Below are 16700 nucleotides of genomic sequence, written 5' to 3' on the forward strand. Positions count from 1 at the left end.
TGTAATGTGATGCAATGCTATCTTTCTAGCTCTCCCTTTTTACTTCCTTTTGGATAAACAGACATATTAGGCAAGCATTTTGGAGCTTTCACCTAAATAACTACAGGTGGTGAGATAAGCTGCACAATATAATTGACCTTTCAGTATATTGTTGCACACACACCATCTATTTAGCAAATGCCCTTGTTATCAACAGCAGCCTTTTAAACTCACCTGAGCTAACAGGTATGTGCGCTGGTTACTCTGCTGCGCTTAAAATTTCTTTTTTGGTTTGCTACAATGCCTTTTCTGAAACGTTGTCTCCCTCTGCTGGAACACTGACTTCTTTCATTTAATGCCTGCAGACTATAAAAGAGAACCCAACCCAAAAAGTTTGGTTGATTAGTCTGTGGCATTCTGTTAAACTGTTGCTTATGGCGGTCTCTGTGAGCTTCTCAGCGACATTCAGCCAGCCAGGTATCCTGCCTGCAGTAGATGGAATGTGGCAATGGAACGCTGGCTGCGCGTGTCATAATAGGCTCCGAGCCTTTATATACCTGTGCACAGCAGCAGCCACCTTCAGTCTGCTGCTGGACAGCCAGCAGCAGCAGCAGCAGGAGAGGTATGTAATCAGGAGCCCTCCTGCTAAGGGTAGACAGCTGCTCGTTCCACCCCACCCCCCGCCTTAATTGGTTCTCCTCCCTTCCAACGGTGTTGAGGCGGGTGGGAACAGCAGGGGGTGAAGGTGCTGTGTTTAAAGAGGTGGAGTTATGCAGATCTAAAACGCGTGGATTGCAGCAGCAGCAAGCCGAAAAGTGCAGGCATGTAAGGGATCTAGAGGTTGACAACATGTCTTCTTAACGGGAGTCCAGGAGCTCATCTCCACAAATGGACTTTTCAGGATCCTTGGGTGGCTCCGTAGTTTGAAACCAATTCTGGTTATCGCTTCTCGGCCTTTTGGCTAAGATCAAGTGTAGTATCTGTTCTTATCAGTTTAATATCTGATACGTCCCCTATCTGGGGACCATATATTAAATGGATTTTTAGAACAGGGAGATGGAAAAAGAGCTTGCTCTGTCCACTCCACGCATTGACCTGGTATTGCAGTATCTCCAGGACCGGTGCACCCCTTCTTTAATGCAGTTTCTAAAATCAGAAAGAATTGAATTCAATGTTTTTTGTTCATTTTGCTTGTTTGTCGGATTTTGGGATGGACTCTTTGGCTTTGCTTTTCTTCTCCTCATTTAATTTTTCATGTTCAAAGTTGCAGAAGCCAGATTACAAGCTCATTTTGGTTCAACTTCAGCAACTGTGCATTGCATTGCCATGTAATGTGATGCAATGCTATCTTTCTAGCTCTCCCTTTTTACTTCCTTTTGGATAAACAGACATATTAGGCAAGCATTTTGGAGCTTTCACCTAAATAACTACAGGTGGTGAGATAAGCTGCACAATATAATTGACCTTTCAGTATATTGTTGCACACACACCATCTATTTAGCAAATGCCCTTGTTATCAACAGCAGCCTTTTAAACTCACCTGAGCTAACAGGTATGTGCGCTGGTTACTCTGCTGCGCTTAAAATTTCTTTTTTGGTTTGCTACAATGCCTTTTCTGAAACGTTGTCTCCCTCTGCTGGAACACTGACTTCTTTCATTTAATGCCTGCAGACTATAAAAGAGAACCCAACCCAAAAAGTTTGGTTGATTAGTCTGTGGCATTCTGTTAAACTGTTGATTATGGCGGTCTCTGTGAGCTTCTCAGCGACATTCAGCCAGCCAGGTATCCTGCCTGCAGTAGATGGAATGTGGCAATGGAACGCTGGCTGCGCGTGTCATAATAGGCTCTGAGCCTTTATATACCTGTGCACAGCAGCAGCCACCTTCAGTCTGCTGCTGGACAGCCAGCAGCAGCAGCAGCAGGAGAGGTATGTAATCAGGAGCCCTCCTGCTAAGGGTAGACAGCTGCTCGTTCCACCCCACCCCCCGCCTTAATTGGTTCTCCTCCCTTCCAACGGTGTTGAGGCGGGTGGGAACAGCAGGGGGTGAAGGTGCTGTGTTTAAAGAGGTGGAGTTATGCAGATCTAAAACGCGTGGATTGCAGCAGCAGCAAGCCGAAAAGTGCAGGCATGTAAGGGATCTAGAGGTTGACAACATGTCTTCTTAACGGGAGTCCAGGAGCTCATCTCCACAAATGGACTTTTCAGGATCCTTGGGTGGCTCCGTAGTTTGAAACCAATTCTGGTTATCGCTTCTCGGCCTTTTGGCTAAGATCAAGTGTAGTATCTGTTCTTATCAGTTTAATATCTGATACGTCCCCTATCTGGGGACCATATATTAAATGGATTTTTAGAACAGGGAGATGGAAAAAGAGCTTGCTCTGTCCACTCCACGCATTGACCTGGTATTGCAGTATCTCCAGGACCGGTGCACCCCTTCTTTAATGCAGTTTCTAAAATCAGAAAGAATTGAATTCAATGTTTTTTGTTCATTTTGCTTGTTTGTCGGATTTTGGGATGGACTCTTTGGCTTTGCTTTTCTTCTCCTCATTGGATTTTTCATGTTCAAAGTTGCAGAAGCCAGATTACAAGCTCATTTTGGTTCAACTTCAGCAACTGTGCATTGCATTGCCATGTAATGTGATGCAATGCTATCTTTCTAGCTCTCCCTTTTTACTTCCTTTTGGATAAACAGACATATTAGGCAAGCATTTTGGAGCTTTCACCTAAATAACTACAGGTGGTGAGATAAGCTGCACAATATAATTGACCTTTCAGTATATTGTTGCACACACACCATCTATTTAGCAAATGCCCTTGTTATCAACAGCAGCCTTTTAAACTCACCTGAGCTAACAGGTATGTGCGCTGGTTACTCTGCTGCGCTTAAAATTTCTTTTTTGGTTTGCTACAATGCCTTTTCTGAAACGTTGTCTCCCTCTGCTGGAACACTGACTTCTTTCATTTAATGCCTGCAGACTATAAAAGAGAACCCAACCCAAAAAGTTTGGTTGATTAGTCTGTGGCATTCTGTTAAACTGTTGCTTATGGCGGTCTCTGTGAGCTTCTCAGCGACATTCAGCCAGCCAGGTATCCTGCCTGCAGTAGATGGAATGTGGCAATGGAACGCTGGCTGCGCGTGTCATAATAGGCTCTGAGCCTTTATATACCTGTGCACAGCAGCAGCCACCTTCAGTCTGCTGCTGGACAGCCAGCAGCAGCAGCAGCAGGAGAGGAATGTAATCAGGAGCCCTCCTGCTAAGGGTAGACAGCTGCTCGTTCCACCCCACCCCCCGCCTTAATTGGTTCTCCTCCCTTCCAACGGTGTTGAGGCGGGTGGGAACAGCAGGGGGTGAAGGTGCTGTGTTTAAAGAGGTGGAGTTATGCAGATCTAAAACGCGTGGATTGCAGCAGCAGCAAGCCGAAAAGTGCAGGCATGTAAGGGATCTAGAGGTTGACAACATGTCTTCTTAACGGGAGTCCAGGAGCTCATCTCCACAAATGGACTTTTCAGGATCCTTGGGTGGCTCCGTAGTTTGAAACCAATTCTGGTTATCGCTTCTCGGCCTTTTGGCTAAGATCAAGTGTAGTATCTGTTCTTATCAGTTTAATATCTGATACGTCCCCTATCTGGGGACCATATATTAAATGGATTTTTAGAACAGGGAGATGGAAAAAGAGCTTGCTCTGTCCACTCCACGCATTGACCTGGTATTGCAGTATCTCCAGGACCGGTGCACCCCTTCTTTAATGCAGTTTCTAAAATCAGAAAGAATTGAATTCAATGTTTTTTGTTCATTTTGCTTGTTTGTCGGATTTTGGGATGGACTCTTTGGCTTTGCTTTTCTTCTCCTCATTGGATTTTTCATGTTCAAAGTTGCAGAAGCCAGATTACAAGCTCATTTTGGTTCAACTTCAGCAACTGTGCATTGCATTGCCATGTAATGTGATGCAATGCTATCTTTCTAGCTCTCCCTTTTTACTTCCTTTTGGATAAACAGACATATTAGGCAAGCATTTTGGAGCTTTCACCTAAATAACTACAGGTGGTGAGATAAGCTGCACAATATAATTGACCTTTCAGTATATTGTTGCACACACACCATCTATTTAGCAAATGCCCTTGTTATCAACAGCAGCCTTTTAAACTCACCTGAGCTAACAGGTATGTGCGCTGGTTACTCTGCTGCGCTTAAAATTTCTTTTTTGGTTTGCTACAATGCCTTTTCTGAAACGTTGTCTCCCTCTGCTGGAACACTGACTTCTTTCATTTAATGCCTGCAGACTATAAAAGAGAACCCAACCCAAAAAGTTTGGTTGATTAGTCTGTGGCATTCTGTTAAACTGTTGCTTATGGCGGTCTCTGTGAGCTTCTCAGCGACATTCAGCCAGCCAGGTATCCTGCCTGCAGTAGATGGAATGTGGCATTGGAACGCTGGCTGCGCGTGTCATAATAGGCTCTGAGCCTTTATATACCTGTGCACAGCAGCAGCCACCTTCAGTCTGCTGCTGGACAGCCAGCAGCAGCAGCAGCAGGAGAGGTATGTAATCAGGAGCCCTCCTGCTAAGGGTAGACAGCTGCTCGTTCCACCCCACCCCCCGCCTTAATTGGTTCTCCTCCCTTCCAACGGTGTTGAGGCGGGTGGGAACAGCAGGGGGTGAAGGTGCTGTGTTTAAAGAGGTGGAGTTATGCAGATCTAAAACGCGTGGATTGCAGCAGCAGCAAGCCGAAAAGTGCAGGCATGTAAGGGATCTAGAGGTTGACAACATGTCTTCTTAACGGGAGTCCAGGAGCTCATCTCCACAAATGGACTTTTCAGGATCCTTGGGTGGCTCCGTAGTTTGAAACCAATTCTGGTTATCGCTTCTCGGCCTTTTGGCTAAGATCAAGTGTAGTATCTGTTCTTATCAGTTTAATATCTGATACGTCCCCTATCTGGGGACCATATATTAAATGGATTTTTAGAACAGGGAGATGGAAAAAGAGCTTGCTCTGTCCACTCCACGCATTGACCTGGTATTGCAGTATCTCCAGGACCGGTGCACCCCTTCTTTAATGCAGTTTCTAAAATCAGAAAGAATTGAATTCAATGTTTTTTGTTCATTTTGCTTGTTTGTCGGATTTTGGGATGGACTCTTTGGCTTTGCTTTTCTTCTCCTCATTGGATTTTTCATGTTCAAAGTTGCAGAAGCCAGATTACAAGCTCATTTTGGTTCAACTTCAGCAACTGTGCATTGCATTGCCATGTAATGTGATGCAATGCTATCTTTCTAGCTCTCCCTTTTTACTTCCTTTTGGATAAACAGACATATTAGGCAAGCATTTTGGAGCTTTCACCTAAATAACTACAGGTGGTGAGATAAGCTGCACAATATAATTGACCTTTCAGTATATTGTTGCACACACACCATCTATTTAGCAAATGCCCTTGTTATCAACAGCAGCCTTTTAAACTCACCTGAGCTAACAGGTATGTGCGCTGGTTACTCTGCTGCGCTTAAAATTTCTTTTTTGGTTTGCTACAATGCCTTTTCTGAAACGTTGTCTCCCTCTGCTGGAACACTGACTTCTTTCATTTAATGCCTGCAGACTATAAAAGAGAACCCAACCCAAAAAGTTTGGTTGATTAGTCTGTGGCATTCTGTTAAACTGTTGCTTATGGCGGTCTCTGTGAGCTTCTCAGCGACATTCAGCCAGCCAGGTATCCTGCCTGCAGTAGATGGAATGTGGCAATGGAACGCTGGCTGCGCGTGTCATAATAGGCTCTGAGCCTTTATATACCTGTGCACAGCAGCAGCCACCTTCAGTCTGCTGCTGGACAGCCAGCAGCAGCAGCAGCAGGAGAGGTATGTAATCAGGAGCCCTCCTGCTAAGGGTAGACAGCTGCTCGTTCCACCCCACCCCCCGCCTTAATTGGTTCTCCTCCCTTCCAACGGTGTTGAGGCGGTTGGGAACAGCAGGGGATGAAGGTGCTGTGTTTAAAGAGGTGGAGTTATGCAGATCTAAAACGCGTGGATTGCAGCAGCAGCAAGCCGAAAAGTGCAGGCATGTAAGGGATCTAGAGGTTGACAACATGTCTTCTTAACGGGAGTCCAGGAGCTCATATCCACAAATGGACTTTTCAGGATCCTTGGGTGGCTCCGTAGTTTGAAACCAATTCTGTTTATCGCTTCTCGGCCTTTTGGCTAAGATCAAGTGTAGTATCTGTTCTTATCAGTTTAATATCTGATACGTCCCCTATCTGGGGACCATATATTAAATGGATTTTTAGAACAGGGAGATGGAAAAAGAGCTTGCTCTGTCCACTCCACGCATTGACCTGGTATTGCAGTATCTCCAGGACCGGTGCACCCCTTCTTTAATGCAGTTTCTAAAATCAGAAAGTATTGAATTCAATGTTTTTTGTTCATTTTGCTTGTTTGTCGGATTTTGGGATGGACTCTTTGGCTTTGCTTTTCTTCTCCTCATTGGATTTTTCATGTTCAAAGTTGCAGAAGCCAGATTACAAGCTCATTTTGGATCAACTTCAGCAACTGTGCATTGCATTGCCATGTAATGTGATGCAATGCTATCTTTCTAGCTCTTCCTTTTTACTTCCTTTTGGATAAACAGACATATTAGGCAAGCATTTTGGAGCTTTCACCTAAATAACTACAGGTGGTGAGATAAGCTGCACAATATAATTGACCTTTCAGTATATTGTTGCACACACACCATCTATTTAGCAAATGCCCTTGTTATCAACAGCAGCCTTTTAAACTCACCTGAGCTAACAGGTATGTGCGCTGGTTACTCTGCTGCGCTTAAAATTTCTTTTTTGGTTTGCTACAATGCCTTTTCTGAAACGTTGTCTCCCTCTGCTGGAACACTGACTTCTTTCATTTAATGCCTGCAGACTATAAAAGAGAACCCAACCCAAAAAGTTTGGTTGATTAGTCTGTGGCATTCTGTTAAACTGTTGCTTATGGCGGTCTCTGTGAGCTTCTCAGCGACATTCAGCCAGCCAGGTATCCTGCCTGCAGTAGATGGAATGTGGCAATGGAACGCTGGCTGCGCGTGTCATAATAGGCTCTGAGCCTTTATATACCTGTGCACAGCAGCAGCCACCTTCAGTCTGCTGCTGGACAGCCAGCAGCAGCAGCAGCAGGAGAGGTATGTAATCAGGAGCCCTCCTGCTAAGGGTAGACAGCTGCTCGTTCCACCCCACCCCCCGCCTTAATTGGTTCTCCTCCCTTCCAACGGTGTTGAGGCGGGTGGGAACAGCAGGGGGTGAAGGTGCTGTGTTTAAAGAGGTGGAGTTATGCAGATCTAAAACGCGTGGATTGCAGCAGGAGCAAGCCGAAAAGTGCAGGCATGTAAGGGATCTAGAGGTTGACAACATGTCTTCTTAACGGGAGTCCAGGAGCTCATCTCCACAAATGGACTTTTCAGGATCCTTGGGTGGCTCCGTAGTTTGAAACCAATTCTGGTTATCGCTTCTCGGCCTTTTGGCTAAGATCAAGTGTAGTATCTGTTCTTATCAGTTTAATATCTGATACGTCCCCTATCTGGGGACCATATATTAAATGGATTTTTAGAACAGGGAGATGGAAAAAGAGCTTGCTCTGTCCACTCCACGCATTGACCTGGTATTGCAGTATCTCCAGGACCGGTGCACCCCTTCTTTAATGCAGTTTCTAAAATCAGAAAGAATTGAATTCAATGTTTTTTGTTCATTTTGCTTGTTTGTCGGATTTTGGGATGGACTCTTTGGCTTTGCTTTTCTTCTCCTCATTGGATTTTTCATGTTCAAAGTTGCAGAAGCCAGATTACAAGCTCATTTTGGTTCAACTTCAGCAACTGTGCATTGCATTGCCATGTAATGTGATGCAATGCTATCTTTCTAGCTCTCCCTTTTTACTTCCTTTTGGATAAACAGACATATTAGGCAAGCATTTTGGAGCTTTCACCTAAATAACTACAGGTGGTGAGATAAGCTGCACAATATAATTGACCTTTCAGTATATTGTTGCACACACACCATCTATTTAGCAAATGCCCTTGTTATCAACAGCAGCCTTTTAAACTCACCTGAGCTAACAGGTATGTGCGCTGGTTACTCTGCTGCGCTTAAAATTTCTTTTTTGGTTTGCTACAATGCCTTTTCTGAAACGTTGTCTCCCTCTGCTGGAACACTGACTTCTTTCATTTAATGCCTGCAGACTATAAAAGAGAACCCAACCCAAAAAGTTTGGTTGATTAGTCTGTGGCATTCTGTTAAACTGTTGCTTATGGCGGTCTCTGTGAGCTTCTCAGCGACATTCAGCCAGCCAGGTATCCTGCCTGCAGTAGATGGAATGTGGCAATGGAACGCTGGCTGCGCGTGTCATAATAGGCTCTGAGCCTTTATATACCTGTGCACAGCAGCAGCCACCTTCAGTCTGCTGCTGGACAGCCAGCAGCAGCAGCAGCAGGAGAGGTATGTAATCAGGAGCCCTCCTGCTAAGGGTAGACAGCTGCTCGTTCCACCCCACCCCCCGCCTTAATTGGTTCTCCTCCCTTCCAACGGTGTTGAGGCGGGTGGGAACAGCAGGGGGTGAAGGTGCTGTGTTTAAAGAGGTGGAGTTATGCAGATCTAAAACGCGTGGATTGCAGCAGCAGCAAGCCGAAAAGTGCAGGCATGTAAGGGATCTAGAGGTTGACAACATGTCTTCTTAACGGGAGTCCAGGAGCTCATCTCCACAAATGGACTTTTCAGGATCCTTGGGTGGCTCCGTAGTTTGAAACCAATTCTGGTTATCGCTTCTCGGCCTTTTGGCTAAGATCAAGTGTAGTATCTGTTCTTATCAGTTTAATATCTGATACGTCCCCTATCTGGGGACCATATATTAAATGGATTTTTAGAACAGGGAGATGGAAAAAGAGCTTGCTCTGTCCACTCCACGCATTGACCTGGTATTGCAGTATCTCCAGGACCGGTGCACCCCTTCTTTAATGCAGTTTCTAAAATCAGAAAGAATTGAATTCAATGTTTTTTGTTCATTTTGCTTGTTTGTCGGATTTTGGGATGGACTCTTTGGCTTTGCTTTTCTTCTCCTCATTGGATTTTTCATGTTCAAAGTTGCAGAAGCCAGATTACAAGCTCATTTTGGTTCAACTTCAGCAACTGTGCATTGCATTGCCATGTAATGTGATGCAATGCTATCTTTCTAGCTCTCCCTTTTTACTTCCTTTTGGATAAACAGACATATTAGGCAAGCATTTTGGAGCTTTCACCTAAATAACTACAGGTGGTGAGATAAGCTGCACAATATAATTGACCTTTCAGTATATTGTTGCACACACACCATCTATTTAGCAAATGCCCTTGTTATCAACAGCAGCCTTTTAAACTCACCTGAGCTAACAGGTATGTGCGCTGGTTACTCTGCTGCGCTTAAAATTTCTTTTTTGGTTTGCTACAATGCCTTTTCTGAAACGTTGTCTCCCTCTGCTGGAACACTGACTTCTTTCATTTAATGCCTGCAGACTATAAAAGAGAACCCAACCCAAAAAGTTTGGTTGATTAGTCTGTGGCATTCTGTTAAACTGTTGCTTATGGCGGTCTCTGTGAGCTTCTCAGCGACATTCAGCCAGCCAGGTATCCTGCCTGCAGTAGATGGAATGTGGCAATGGAACGCTGGCTGCGCGTGTCATAATAGGCTCTGAGCCTTTATATACCTGTGCACAGCAGCAGCCACCTTCAGTCTGCTGCTGGACAGCCAGCAGCAGCAGCAGCAGGAGAGGTATGTAATCAGGAGCCCTCCTGCTAAGGGTAGACAGCTGCTCGTTCCACCCCACCCCCCGCCTTAATTGGTTCTCCTCCCTTCCAACGGTGTTGAGGCGGGTGGGAACAGCAGGGGGTGAAGGTGCTGTGTTTAAAGAGGTGGAGTTATGCAGATCTAAAATGCGTGGATTGCAGCAGCAGCAAGCCGAAAAGTGCAGGCATGTAAGGGATCTAGAGGTTGACAACATGTCTTCTTAACGGGAGTCCAGGAGCTCATCTCCACAAATGGACTTTTCAGGATCCTTGGGTGGCTCCGTAGTTTGAAACCAATTCTGGTTATCGCTTCTCGGCCTTTTGGCTAAGATCAAGTGTAGTATCTGTTCTTATCAGTTTAATATCTGATACGTCCCCTATCTGGGGACCATATATTAAATGGATTTTTAGAACAGGGAGATGGAAAAAGAGCTTGCTCTGTCCACTCCACGCATTGACCTGGTATTGCAGTATCTCCAGGACCGGTGCACCCCTTCTTTAATGCAGTTTCTAAAATCAGAAAGAATTGAATTCAATGTTTTTTGTTCATTTTGCTTGTTTGTCGGATTTTGGGATGGACTCTTTGGCTTTGCTTTTCTTCTCCTCATTGGATTTTTCATGTTCAAAGTTGCAGAAGCCAGATTACAAGCTCATTTTGGTTCAACTTCAGCAACTGTGCATTGCATTGCCATGTAATGTGATGCAATGCTATCTTTCTAGCTCTCCCTTTTTACTTCCTTTTGGATAAACAGACATATTAGGCAAGCATTTTGGAGCTTTCAAATAAATAACTACAGGTGGTGAGATAAGCTGCACAATATAATTGACCTTTCAGTATATTGTTGCACACACACCATCTATTTAGCAAATGCCCTTGTTATCAACAGCAGCCTTTTAAACTCACCTGAGCTAACAGGTATGTGCGCTGGTTACTCTGCTGCGCTTAAAATTTCTTTTTTGGTTTGCTACAATGCCTTTTCTGAAACGTTGTCTCCCTCTGCTGGAACACTGACTTCTTTCATCTAATGCCTGCAGACTATAAAAGAGAACCCAACCCAAAAAGTTTGGTTGATTAGTCTGTGGCATTCTGTTAAACTGTTGCTTATGGCGGTCTCTGTGAGCTTCTCAGCGACATTCAGCCAGCCAGGTATCCTGCCTGCAGTAGATGGAATGTGGCAATGGAACGCTGGCTGCGCGTGTCATAATAGGCTCTGAGCCTTTATATACCTGTGCACAGCAGCAGCCACCTTCAGTCTGCTGCTGGACAGCCAGCAGCAGCAGGAGAGGTATGTAATCAGGAGCCCTCCTGCTAAGGGTAGACAGCTGCTCGTTCCACCCCACCCCCCGCCTTAATTGGTTCTCCTCCCTTCCAACGGTGTTGAGGCGGGTGGGAACAGCAGGGGGTGAAGGTGCTGTGTTTAAAGAGGTGGAGTTATGCAGATCTAAAACGCGTGGATTGCAGCAGCAGCAAGCCGAAAAGTGCAGGCATGTAAGGGATCTAGAGGTTGACAACATGTCTTCTTAACGGGAGTACAGGAGCTCATCTCCACAAATGGACTTTTCAGGATCCTTGGGTGGCTCCGTAGTTTGAAACCAATTCTGGTTATCGCTTCTCGGCCTTTTGGCTAAGATCAAGTGTAGTATCTGTTCTTATCAGTTTAATATCTGATACGTCCCCTATCTGGGGACCATATATTAAATGGATTTTTAGAACAGGGAGATGGAAAAAGAGCTTGCTCTGTCCACTCCACGCATTGACCTGGTATTGCAGTATCTCCAGGACCGGTGCACCCCTTCTTTAATGCAGTTTCTAAAATCAGAAAGAATTGAATTCAATGTTTTTTGTTCATTTTGCTTGTTTGTCGGATTTTGGGATGGACTCTTTGGCTTTGCTTTTCTTCTCCTCATTGGATTTTTCATGTTCAAAGTTGCAGAAGCCAGATTACAAGCTCATTTTGGTTCAACTTCAGCAACTGTGCATTGCATTGCCATGTAATGTGATGCAATGCTATCTTTCTAGCTCTCCCTTTTTACTTCCTTTTGGATAAACAGACATATTAGGCAAGCATTTTGGAGCTTTCACCTAAATAACTACAGGTGGTGAGATAAGCTGCACAATATAATTGACCTTTCAGTATATTGTTGCACACACACCATCTATTTAGCAAATGCCCTTGTTATCAACAGCAGCCTTTTAAACTCACCTGAGCTAACAGGTATGTGCGCTGGTTACTCTGCTGCGCTTAAAATTTCTTTTTTGGTTTGCTACAATGCCTTTTCTGAAACGTTGTCTCCCTCTGCTGGAACACTGACTTCTTTCATTTAATGCCTGCAGACTATAAAAGAGAACCCAACCCAAAAAGTTTGGTTGATTAGTCTGTGGCATTCTGTTAAACTGTTGCTTATGGCGGTCTCTGTGAGCTTCTCAGCGACATTCAGCCAGCCAGGTATCCTGCCTGCAGTAGATGGAATGTGGCAATGGAACGCTGGCTGCGCGTGTCATAATAGGCTCTGAGCCTTTATATACCTGTGCACAGCAGCAGCCACCTTCAGTCTGCTGCTGGACAGCCAGCAGCAGCAGCAGCAGGAGAGGTATGTAATCAGGAGCCCTCCTGCTAAGGGTAGACAGCTGCTCGTTCCACCCCACCCCCCGCCTTAATTGGTTCTCCTCCCTTCCAACGGTGTTGAGGCGGGTGGGAACAGCAGGGGGTGAAGGTGCTGTGTTTAAAGAGGTGGAGTTATGCAGATCTAAAACGCGTGGATTGCAGCAGCAGCAAGCCGAAAAGTGCAGGCATGTAAGGGATCTAGAGGTTGACAACATGTCTTCTTAACGGGAGTCCAGGAGCTCATCTCCACAAATGGACTTTTCAGGATCCTTGGGTGGCTCCGTAGTTTGAAACCAATTCTGGTTATCGCTTCTCGGCCTTTTGGCTAAGATCAAGTGTAGTATCTGTTCTTATCAGTTTAATATCTGATACGTCCCCTATCTGGGGACCATATATTAAATGGATTTTTAGAACAGGGAGATGGAAAAAGAGCTTGCTCTGTCCACTCCACGCATTGACCTGGTATTGCAGTATCTCCAGGACCGGTGCACCCCTTCTTTAATGCAGTTTCTAAAATCAGAAAGAATTGAATTCAATGTTTTTTGTTCATTTTGCTTGTTTGTCGGATTTTGGGATGGACTCTTTGGCTTTGCTTTTCTTCTCCTCATTGGATTTTTCATGTTCAAAGTTGCAGAAGCCAGATTACAAGCTCATTTTGGTTCAACTTCAGCAACTGTGCATTGCATTGCCATGTAATGTGATGCAATGCTATCTTTCTAGCTCTCCCTTTTTACTTCCTTTTGGATAAACAGACATATTAGGCAAGCATTTTGGAGCTTTCACCTAAATAACTACAGGTGATGAGATAAGCTGCACAATATAATTGACCTTTCAGTATATTGTTGCACACACACCATCTATTTAGCAAATGCCCTTGTTATCAACAGCAGCCTTTTAAACTCACCTGAGCTAACAGGTATGTGCGCTGGTTACTCTGCTGCGCTTAAAATTTCTTTTTTGGTTTGCTACAATGCCTTTTCTGAAACGTTGTCTCCCTCTGCTGGAACACTGACTTCTTTCATTTAATGCCTGCAGACTATAAAAGAGAACCCAACCCAAAAAGTTTGGTTGATTAGTCTGTGGCATTCTGTTAAACTGTTGCTTATGGCGGTCTCTGTGAGCTTCTCAGCGACATTCAGCCAGCCAGGTATCCTGCCTGCAGTAGATGGAATGTGGCAATGGAACGCTGGCTGCGCGTGTCATAATAGGCTCTGAGCCTTTATATACCTGTGCACAGCAGCAGCCACCTTCAGTCTGCTGCTGGACAGCCAGCAGCAGCAGCAGCAGGAGAGGTATGTAATCAGGAGCCCTCCTGCTAAGGGTAGACAGCTGCTCGTTCCACCCCACCCCCCGCCTTAATTGGTTCTCCTCCCTTCCAACAGTGTTGAGGCGGGTGGGAACAGCAGGGGGTGAAGGTGCTGTGTTTAAAGAGGTGGAGTTATGCAGATCTAAAACGCGTGGATTGCAGCAGCAGCAAGCCGAAAAGTGCAGGCATGTAAGGGATCTAGAGGTTGACAACATGTCTTCTTAACGGGAGTCCAGGAGCTCATCTCCACAAATGGACTTTTCAGGATCCTTGGGTGGCTCCGTAGTTTGAAACCAATTCTGGTTATCGCTTCTCGGCCTTTTGGCTAAGATCAAGTGTAGTATCTGTTCTTATCAGTTTAATATCTGATACGTCCCCTATCTGGGGACCATATATTAAATGGATTTTTAGAACAGGGAGATGGAAAAAGAGCTTGCTCTGTCCACTCCACGCATTGACCTGGTATTGCAGTATCTCCAGGACCGGTGCACCCCTTCTTTAATGCAGTTTCTAAAATCAGAAAGAATTGAATTCAATGTTTTTTGTTCATTTTGCTTGTTTGTCGGATTTTGGGATGGACTCTTTGGCTTTGCTTTTCTTCTCCTCATTGGATTTTTCATGTTCAAAGTTGCAGAAGCCAGATTACAAGCTCATTTTGGTTCAACTTCAGCAACTGTGCATTGCATTGCCATGTAATGTGATGCAATGCTATCTTTCTAGCTCTCCCTTTTTACTTCCTTTTGGATAAACAGACATATTAGGCAAGCATTTTGGAGCTTTCACCTAAATAACTACAGGTGGTGAGATAAGCTGAACAATATAATTGACCTTTCAGTATATTGTTGCACACACACCATCTATTTAGCAAATGCCCTTGTTATCAACAGCAGCCTTTTAAACTCACCTGAGCTAACAGGTATGTGCGCTGGTTACTCTGCTGCGCTTAAAATTTCTTTTTTGGTTTGCTACAATGCCTTTTCTGAAACGTTGTCTCCCTCTGCTGGAACACTGACTTCTTTCATTTAATGCCTGCAGACTATAAAAGAGAACCCAACCCAAAAAGTTTGGTTGATTAGTCTGTGGCATTCTGTTAAACTGTTGCTTATGGCGGTCTCTGTGAGCTTCTCAGCGACATTCAGCCAGCCAGGTATCCTGCCTGCAGTAGATGGAATGTGGCAATGGAACGCTGGCTGCGCGTGTCATAATAGGCTCTGAGCCTTTATATACCTGTGCACAGCAGCAGCCACCTTCAGTCTGCTGCTGGACAGCCAGCAGCAGCAGCAGGAGAGGTATGTAATCAGGAGCCCTCCTGCTAAGGGTAGACAGCTGCTCGTTCCACCCCACCCCCCGCCTTAATTGGTTCTCCTCCCTTCCAACGGTGTTGAGGCGGGTGGGAACAGCAGGGGGTGAAGGTGCTGTGTTTAAAGAGGTGGAGTTATGCAGATCTAAAACGCGTGGATTGCAGCAGCAGCAAGCCGAAAAGTGCAGGCATGTAAGGGATCTAGAGGTTGACAACATGTCTTCTTAACGGGAGTCCAGGAGCTCATCTCCACAAATGGACTTTTCAGGATCCTTGGGTGGCTCCGTAGTTTGAAACCAATTCTGGTTATCGCTTCTCGGCCTTTTGGCTAAGATCAAGTGTAGTATCTGTTCTTATCAGTTTAATATCTGATACGTCCCCTATCTGGGGACCATATATTAAATGGATTTTTAGAACAGGGAGATGGAAAAAGAGCTTGCTCTGTCCACTCCACGCATTGACCTGGTATTGCAGTATCTCCAGGACCGGTGCACCCCTTCTTTAATGCAGTTTCTAAAATCAGAAAGAATTGAATTCAATGTTTTTTGTTCATTTTGCTTGTTTGTCGGATTTTGGGATGGACTCTTTGGCTTTGCTTTTCTTCTCCTCATTGGATTTTTCATGTTCAAAGTTGCAGAAGCCAGATTACAAGCTCATTTTGGTTCAACTTCAGCAACTGTGCATTGCATTGCTATGTAATGTGATGCAATGCTATCTTTCTAGCTCTCCCTTTTTACTTCCTTTTGGATAAACAGACATATTAGGCAAGCATTTTGGAGCTTTCACCTAAATAACTACAGGTGGTGAGATAAGCTGCACAATATAATTGACCTTTCAGTATATTGTTGCACACACACCATCTATTTAGCAAATGCCCTTGTTATCAACAGCAGCCTTTTAAACTCACCTGAGCTAACAGGTATGTGCGCTGGTTACTCTGCTGCGCTTAAAATTTCTTTTTTGGTTTGCTACAATGCCTTTTCTGAAACGTTGTCTCCCTCTGCTGGAACACTGACTTCTTTCATTTAATGCCTGCAGACTATAAAAGAGAACCCAACCCAAAAAGTTTGGTTGATTAGTCTGTGGCATTCTGTTAAACTGTTGCTTATGGCGGTCTCTGTGAGCTTCTCAGCGACATTCAGCCAGCCAGGTATCCTGCCTGCAGTAGATGGAATGTGGCAATGGAACGCTGGCTGCGCGTGTCATAATAGGCTCTGAGCCTTTATATACCTGTGCACAGCAGCAGCCACCTTCAGTCTGCTGCTGGACAGCCAGCAGCAGCAGCAGGAGAGGTATGTAATCAGGAGCCCTCCTGCTAAGGGTAGACAGCTGCTCGTTCCACCCCACCCCCCGCCTTAATTGGTTCTCCTCCCTTCCAACGGTGTTGAGGCGGGTGGGAACAGCAGGGGGTGAAGGTGCTGTGTTTAAAGAGGTGGAGTTATGCAGATCTAAAACGCGTGGATTGCAGCAGCAGCAAGCCGAAAAGTGCAGGCATGTAAGGGATCTAGAGGTTGACAACATGTCTTCTTAACGGGAGTCCAGGAGCTCATCTCCACAAATGGACTTTTCAGGATCCTTGGGTGGCTCCGTAGTTTGAAACCAATTCTGGTTATCGCTTCTCGGCCTTTTGGCTAAGACCAAGTGTCTTGTCTGGGGTCCTTGAGTGTTTTCCCTTGGCCTTCCGGCATCGCCATCTTGATGGCTTAAGCCGGTTGCTGCTTTAGGGGGAGA

General features: G+C 45.1%; 12 non-coding genes across 12 annotated transcripts; all 12 read left to right on the forward strand.

Annotated features, from left to right (window-relative positions):
• Positions 1-920: 920 nt before the first annotated feature.
• LOC141274383 (U2 spliceosomal RNA) lies at positions 921-1111 on the forward strand. The gene has a single exon (XR_012322661.1). It is a non-coding gene; the product is annotated as a U2 spliceosomal RNA (small nuclear RNA).
• A 1115-nt stretch (positions 1112-2226) lies between these two features.
• Positions 2227-2417, forward strand: LOC141274384 (U2 spliceosomal RNA). The gene has a single exon (XR_012322662.1). It is a non-coding gene; the product is annotated as a U2 spliceosomal RNA (small nuclear RNA).
• Positions 2418-3532: 1115 nt separating this feature from the next.
• Positions 3533-3723, forward strand: LOC141274385 (U2 spliceosomal RNA). Its single transcript, XR_012322663.1, has one exon. It is a non-coding gene; the product is annotated as a U2 spliceosomal RNA (small nuclear RNA).
• Positions 3724-4838: 1115 nt separating this feature from the next.
• Positions 4839-5029, forward strand: LOC141274386 (U2 spliceosomal RNA). Its single transcript, XR_012322664.1, has one exon. It is a non-coding gene; the product is annotated as a U2 spliceosomal RNA (small nuclear RNA).
• A 1115-nt stretch (positions 5030-6144) lies between these two features.
• Positions 6145-6335, forward strand: LOC141274387 (U2 spliceosomal RNA). Its single transcript, XR_012322665.1, has one exon. It is a non-coding gene; the product is annotated as a U2 spliceosomal RNA (small nuclear RNA).
• Positions 6336-7450: 1115 nt separating this feature from the next.
• Positions 7451-7641, forward strand: LOC141274388 (U2 spliceosomal RNA). The gene has a single exon (XR_012322666.1). It is a non-coding gene; the product is annotated as a U2 spliceosomal RNA (small nuclear RNA).
• A 1115-nt stretch (positions 7642-8756) lies between these two features.
• On the forward strand, positions 8757-8947 carry LOC141274390 (U2 spliceosomal RNA). Its single transcript, XR_012322668.1, has one exon. It is a non-coding gene; the product is annotated as a U2 spliceosomal RNA (small nuclear RNA).
• Positions 8948-10062: 1115 nt separating this feature from the next.
• Positions 10063-10253, forward strand: LOC141274391 (U2 spliceosomal RNA). Its single transcript, XR_012322669.1, has one exon. It is a non-coding gene; the product is annotated as a U2 spliceosomal RNA (small nuclear RNA).
• Positions 10254-11362: 1109 nt separating this feature from the next.
• On the forward strand, positions 11363-11553 carry LOC141274392 (U2 spliceosomal RNA). Its single transcript, XR_012322670.1, has one exon. It is a non-coding gene; the product is annotated as a U2 spliceosomal RNA (small nuclear RNA).
• Positions 11554-12668: 1115 nt separating this feature from the next.
• Positions 12669-12859, forward strand: LOC141274393 (U2 spliceosomal RNA). The gene has a single exon (XR_012322671.1). It is a non-coding gene; the product is annotated as a U2 spliceosomal RNA (small nuclear RNA).
• A 1115-nt stretch (positions 12860-13974) lies between these two features.
• Positions 13975-14165, forward strand: LOC141274394 (U2 spliceosomal RNA). The gene has a single exon (XR_012322672.1). It is a non-coding gene; the product is annotated as a U2 spliceosomal RNA (small nuclear RNA).
• A 1112-nt stretch (positions 14166-15277) lies between these two features.
• Positions 15278-15468, forward strand: LOC141274395 (U2 spliceosomal RNA). The gene has a single exon (XR_012322673.1). It is a non-coding gene; the product is annotated as a U2 spliceosomal RNA (small nuclear RNA).
• Positions 15469-16700: the final 1232 nt, after the last annotated feature.

This window comes from Phyllobates terribilis, unplaced genomic scaffold, assembly GCF_046119375.1.
Source record: "Phyllobates terribilis strain yellow unplaced genomic scaffold, ASM4611937v1 Scaffold_5__5_contigs__length_657084704, whole genome shotgun sequence".
Lineage (NCBI taxonomy): Eukaryota > Metazoa > Chordata > Amphibia > Anura > Dendrobatidae > Phyllobates > Phyllobates terribilis.